The sequence below is a fragment of the Arachis duranensis genome, chromosome 6 (genome assembly GCF_000817695.3).
Source record: "Arachis duranensis cultivar V14167 chromosome 6, aradu.V14167.gnm2.J7QH, whole genome shotgun sequence".
In the NCBI taxonomy this organism is placed as follows: Eukaryota; Viridiplantae; Streptophyta; class Magnoliopsida; order Fabales; family Fabaceae; genus Arachis; species Arachis duranensis.
Window position 1 is genome coordinate 49,379,394 of NC_029777.3, and position 6,772 is coordinate 49,386,165.

A 6,772-nucleotide genomic window follows, 5' to 3' on the forward strand; every position below is an offset into this window, starting at 1 on the left:
TTATTTATTTATTTATTTATTTAATTTTTTTTCAAGAGAGGAAGAAAAAAGGTAGAAAGAAAGAAGAAGAAAAGAAGAAAGAAGGAGAAAGGAGAAAAGAGAAAAACAGGGTGCAAATCCGCGCGTAAGCGTCATGCGTGCTTATGCGCTGATGTGGCAGGGACAATCCACGCGTACGCATCATGCGTGCCTACGCGCGGATCGCCTGGCACAAAGTAGGCATAAAGCGGGCACAACTTTCAGATTTTAGTACTAAGAGTTGTGAAGCCACGCCGACGCGCGTGCGCACAGCGTGCTTGCGCGCCGATGCCTGCTTTTTTTTTAACATAAAAACATAATTTAACACTCTTCTAACCTATAAACATTCTAAAGCAAGCAAAAATTCAAATTTAACAAAAATATTTAAGTTTTTGAAAATCTTTCGAAGACAAAACAAACAAAACTTGCACTTCAAGTAACCTACTTTTACAACAATCTAAACTAATCAAAATACACTACTACAACCTATCAATCAAAACAAAATGTGCAAGAGTGTAGAAAAGAAGAAAACTACCTATAATGGCAACTCAAATCACTTATGAAGTATATATATATATATATATATATATATATATATATAAGAGAATGGAGAGAGTTTACCATGGTGGGGTGTCTCCCACCTAGCACTTTTATTTATTGTCCTTAAGTTGGACTTATGGGGGCTCCTCTCAAGGTGGTGATAAACCCCATTTGTAGGGTTTATCTTGTGCTTGATTTAGGGGATTTTGTAACATCCCTTCCAGCAAAATACCTTGCTTAAGTCAGGGTATTTCTACTAGAAAGAACATTACGTAACCTTCTCTAGTATTAACTACTTAATTATCGAGCCTTTTTATCGAGTTCGCATTTTAGTTTTAAGAAAATTCCAGAAAATTTTGTTTTTTATTCATTAAAGTCATAATTCAAACATTTACACATAATAATAATCACATAGTTATTATTGATAATAATTCTTATACAAAAGAAACCAAATGAAACTCAAATACAATATACCAAACCTACCCCTCTCTATGAAATAAAATCTCAAGGGACAACAGCGAGGGGACTCTACAAGACCAATTAAAATCATAAAGAAAACCTACTAATCGCTCGCAGCTTCAAATTGCGTCTTCAAACCTGTGTCACTGAAAGGGTGGAAAATTTGTGGGTGAGAACCAAACCACCTGTTCTCAGTAGAGGTCGAGAATGCCGTTAAAGTAAAGAATAAAGCGCAAATAGTTAGCTTCGTTCGGAGATATTTAAAAAATCACTGTTTTTATTAGCCTTACGAATCCTCTTGAAAACCACCAGTTTAACCTTCAAAGTCCAAAACTTTCTTTAAGAGCATCAGTTAATTATCTAAAATCTTAAACCCATATCTTTCTTTACAAAACTCTTAAAGTTTCCTAGACTGTATGAATGACCAACCTGTTCCAAGCATAGGTTTATTAAGTCTATGCTGAATCAGTTTGATTTTTCATACTTCACTAGACCATAACATAAAGAAGTTACCTACGCGGTATAAATGATCATCCTGCTCCAAGCATAGGTTCATTAAGTTTATGTTGAACCAATCAGATACTTTATACAAAACTAGACCCCAAATGTACCAATCACGGCCTTAGGCCCAAACAACTCAATCAACATCCAATCACCACAATCCAAAGAATCAGTTACAAACACAGGTAATGAGGTTCAAACACAATCAAGAGTAATTACATCAAGTATAGCAATTAGCAGTTAAACAGAATTGTTCACTTAGACAAACCAATTACAATATACACACCCAAACAATGTCACATAGATGCATATGATGAATGTCTAGTCCTAGTACAGGCCATGAGCTCATGTGTCGGTTGGCTGCCCGCAATCCCGACATTTATCCGGTCACGAGTAGTCCCGATTTTCCCGGATACGATTTTCCGTTCCTAAATAAATGCGCATATAATAATAGCCGCTCATTTGAGACAGCCTCTGCTTACTGCAGGAAAATATATATATACTCTGCTCTGCTCTGGGGAAGCGGAAAATGGCTGTAGGTAACTTAGTTTTCCTACAGAAACTCTGGGTTGCATTAAGCAACTAATATATATTAAATATAGCTCTGGGTTGCATCAAGCAACTAATATATATATATAAATATAGCTCTAGGATGCATCAAGCAACTAAAATATATATAAATATCTCGTTATTATATTACTCTTCTCTTTATTTCTCTTTACTCTGTTCTGGTTTCTCTTTTCTCTGTATCTCTTTACTTTTCTCTGAATACTCAACAATCTCGTATACCAAATAATCTCTTCTTAAAAGAATCATTGAAGTTTCTATCATTAAATAAGCCTCAAATATTGATTTTGACTAAGTCCTTATACTTTTATAAAAATTTGGACATAATCTCCTTTAAAAATAGGACTTATCCACCCTTACGGGTTTCTTCTTTCTCAATATTTCATCAGCCTCTTTCAGCAATTACCACAACAATATATCCTCAAAAACATTTTATAATAGAAAATCTATTTCTTAAATTCCATATCCAAAATAATTACCAACATAACTTGGCAGCCTGATTTCCATTTTGTTTTTAAAATATCCAATGAATTTGGAATTACGCAAACTTTATATTCATGTGACCGTCTCGGATTAAGCTTTCTATTAAATCAAAAATCATAATTTTTCGCTGACGCTAGCTTCGGGAATATAAGCAAAACCGTGACTGCTCTGTAGTGTTTTAAAACCAGAAGACAGCAACAGCATACAACATTCGAAATTTCATATAAAATCCAAATTAAATCCAACCCCCTTCAAAATTAATGTGGTTAAACATAACTTATCCAGATTTCTAAATTGGTTCCAGGGTCATACCATTTTTACTGAAGGAGTTACGTAGCTTGGAAGTTAGGTAATCCTATGCAGAATTCTGTTTTACAAATCATTGAACACAACCTATTCCAAGTCCCATAACTCACTTATTAAGACATGGAAAGCCCTGAAATTTGAATCATATATACTAAACATACTCAACTTTCACCTCCAATTGGTTGCATCTCAATATCATTCCAGAATTAAAAATTATAAAGCCTCAAAGTTACTGACTTAGGAAACAAAGCCTGCCTTTTACTGCATAATACATCATTCTTTGAAAATCCAAATCTTTAAAACCACAACTTTAACAATTCTAAATTTTTATGAAATTAAAGTGTTAAAACCAAAGTTTCATTTAAAATTGGTTCCATTTCAAAATGCAAACTGGAGAATTTATAATAGAGGACACAAATTGCTGCTGTGTTAAACGTTCTGCAGAAAAGCCAGATTTAACATCCCCAATTCAAAAATTCACCATAAATCATAAACTTAATGAAAAAGTCTCAAATTTACCAGTTTAGTTCCTTATATCCCTAAGTTTAACCCAGGATTGGTCTCATGCAATTCCGATCATTACGTAAGTAGTTATAGCTTTTCAAAGTTTCTGACTTCGTTTAAAATTATGCAGAAAATCAGATTTTAGAGTTCAACTTTGAAAAATCATAACTAATTCTCTAGTTGATACGAAACCTTAAAAATTGAACTTTCATGATTACACTTAATATAACTTACTTAACATTTAAATTCTTATAATTTCAGTCACTATAGAGTTACTAAATCACTTTCAAAGTTGCCGTTTTATTTCAAGAGAACCTGATTTTTAGCAAACCATTTAGTATTCAAAATCCAACCCCTCAATACCCCTCAACACCAATTCCAAATCAACCACCAACCAAGTTCATTAACATTACAATATACCAAATAACAGCTCAACGGCAACAAATCCAACATAACCCATTAAAATTCAGAAATTCTCAACAATTAGTCATCAAACAATTCCCAATCCACATAATCAATCCATATCACTAATCAACAATTCCAAATCACAATCTCAACCATTCCAATCACAATTTCAGCCACAATTCAATATTCACATAATCAATCAATTATCACAGCTATTAAATCTATTTGCAGTTATTCAATAAACCTTGTAGGCATTCTTAAATTGAAATCGTTTTAAATCCCCTATCTCGATGTCGCGATTAAAAGAACCCAGAGGCTGGATTATAGCGAGGCAGCTGGCTGGACCAATACTAGCTATGCAACAGTTTCAATCAAGATAGCAGCGGCGTTAGCTCCCACAACAGTGATCATGGTTGCCACGAAACGAAGATTTTAAATTCAATAGAATCGAAAGCAGAAGCGGCTTTGGAAATTTAAAATAGAGCACAAGCCATATTTGAATTAAAACAGGAACAAGCAGTTTAATAAGAAATCGGCAGAATAGAGCGTGCAATTGGAGCAGAAATAAGGGGAAAAGGCTAACCCAGGCCAATGGATGTTGAACCTAAGTATAGCGGAAGTAGGGCAGCAGCGATTCCTAGCAACACCCCGCGGTGGTTCCGGCAGTAGCAACACCCCGCCAGTGGCTCCATTGAGACAAGCTCCAACAAACATAGCATAGCCAAGAACATCAGAGGTAGATACTGGGTATTTACAGAGCAGTAAAGGTTCAGAGATGGTGGTTCTCATGGCTAGGGTTTAACTGACTCACCATTAATCATGGCGACAACCAGAGATTCCGGCGGCACTGGTGGTGAAGAGACGTGGCGTTGATGGCAGAAGACTTCTCCTTCCTCCTCTGTTCGCGATACACGACGGTGGCAGAGTATCCCGTCACGGTCTCCCCCTCTCGCTCTCCTCTAGCGCACTTGCTTCCTCTTCCCCCGCGACGGCGTTGGCGACAGGACGGCGGCTGCGTAGCGAGGCAGGCTGGACGCGATGTAACTCCGTTCATAGTGCGTGGGTGTGTGACGGAAGGAGTATGGGCCGAGTGGGTGTGATGTTCTGAGTGTGTGTGTGTGTCGCAGCAAAGCTGAGGGGTAGAGGGTGAGTTTATGTGTGTTTGTTCCGTTGAAGGAGGAGGGTGAGGCTGCATCTGATAGGGTTAGGAATTGGGAAAACTAGGGTTTCTGGATGAATTTGGGGATGAATTTGGGGATATTGGGATTTAGGGTTAGAAATTAGGATTTTATAAAAGAATATGGATAGATATAAATAGATATTTTGATAAAATTGGAAGGTAGAGAGTAATTTTAAAATCAAATATACTCTCTTAAAAATATTTTGGAACATTATTTATCAACATATTGCTAAGTTCAATTAATTATTTTTAATTTACATTTTAAAATGAACAAGTTAATTATATTTTGTAAAGTACAATTCAAATATCAATTTTCTAGATTAAATCATACAAATCTTTATTATTTTTCTATCTCTAAAACTTTAATTTCATTTTATAAAATAATTAATTATAATAAAAATTGTACATAAATATTAATTGACTTAAACTTAAAGTATTTATAAATATCAATCTAATCATTTCTAATAAAATAATTCCTAGGAGTTTAAATTAATAACATAATTCATTTAAAATAGAATTTATTTAAATTAAATTATACAATTCTTTCTTATTTTTCAATTACCAAAATTATACAAAATATTCTATTATATAAAATTACTTAAGAATCTTAATTGATTTAAAATGAAATTATCTCCGAATCTATTTAATTATTTCTAATAAAATAATTTCTAAAATTATAAAACTTAAACTTAATAAAATAAAATCACAATTTATTCATGATTAGATTTTCAAAAATGCGGGATGTTACAGATTTTATAACCTTTTACCCACATTTATCCATTGAAATAGCATGGTTTTATAACTTCTCCTTTAATTGTGCTTAAGAGTGAAAACATGCTTTTTAGGACTTAAAATAGCAAAATCTAATTCTCCTTGATTCCATTAGATGCCTTGATATGTTTGCTAAGTGATTTCAGATTTAGGAGGCAAGGATTGGACCAAGCGAATGAAGGAAAAGCATGTAAAAATGGAGAACTCATGAAGAAATGTAGGAATCGCAAAAGCTGTCAAGCTGACCTCTTTGTACTTAATCGACCATAACTTGAGCGACAGAGGTCCAAATGATGCGGTTCTAGTTGGGTTGGAAAGCTAACATCCGGGGCTTCGAAACGATATAAGATTTGCCATAGTTTCTACACGTATGGAGACGCGTACGCGCACTGTACGCGCACGCATCGTTGCTGCCATATGATCCACTTAAAGCAATACGTGGCCAGCGAATTCTAGAGCCTTGTGGGCCCAATCCAACTCATTTCTGACGCTATTTAAGCCAAGGATTGAAGGGAGAATCAACATACTTCACAACATTTAGAAGTTAGTTACTATTAGTCATAGTTTTAGTTTTAGAAGTAGTTTCTAGAGAGAGAAGCTCTCACTTCTCTCTAGGATTAGGATTAGGATTAGGTTTAGTTCTTAGATCTAGATCTATTTCTTCTTCTTCTCTCTTCCAATTTTCATTCCTCTCCTCTATTGTAGTTGTAGAATTCTTCTTCTAATGTAATTCCTTTGTTTGTAGTTTGTGAATTCTCTTTTGTAGATCTACATTTCTCCTTCAATGCAATTGGTAAGTTATTTGTTGTTTCATGATTGATTTGGTTTTCTATTGTGGACCTCTTGCCTTTGTAGTTAGATCTCTCTTTAATTCTTGCAAATTCATGTGTTTACTTGTATTGCACTCTATGTGTTTGATGAAATGTCTCTTATAGCTATTAGTTAGATTTTGTTCCTCTTGGCTTAGGTAGAGTAATTAGTGACACTTGAGTTATCTAATTCCTTTGTTGATTGGTAATTGGAGAGATTGCTAATTGG

General features: G+C 34.6%; 1 long non-coding RNA gene across 1 annotated transcript; it reads right to left on the reverse strand.

Moving 5' to 3' along the window:
* Positions 1-948: 948 nt before the first annotated feature.
* On the reverse strand, positions 949-5,037 carry LOC127748370 (uncharacterized). Its single transcript, XR_008010438.1, has 3 exons — positions 4,595-5,037; positions 4,367-4,484; positions 949-1,163 (listed from the first exon to the last, which is right to left on the reverse strand). It is a non-coding gene; the product is annotated as an uncharacterized LOC127748370 (long non-coding RNA).
* Positions 5,038-6,772: the final 1,735 nt, after the last annotated feature.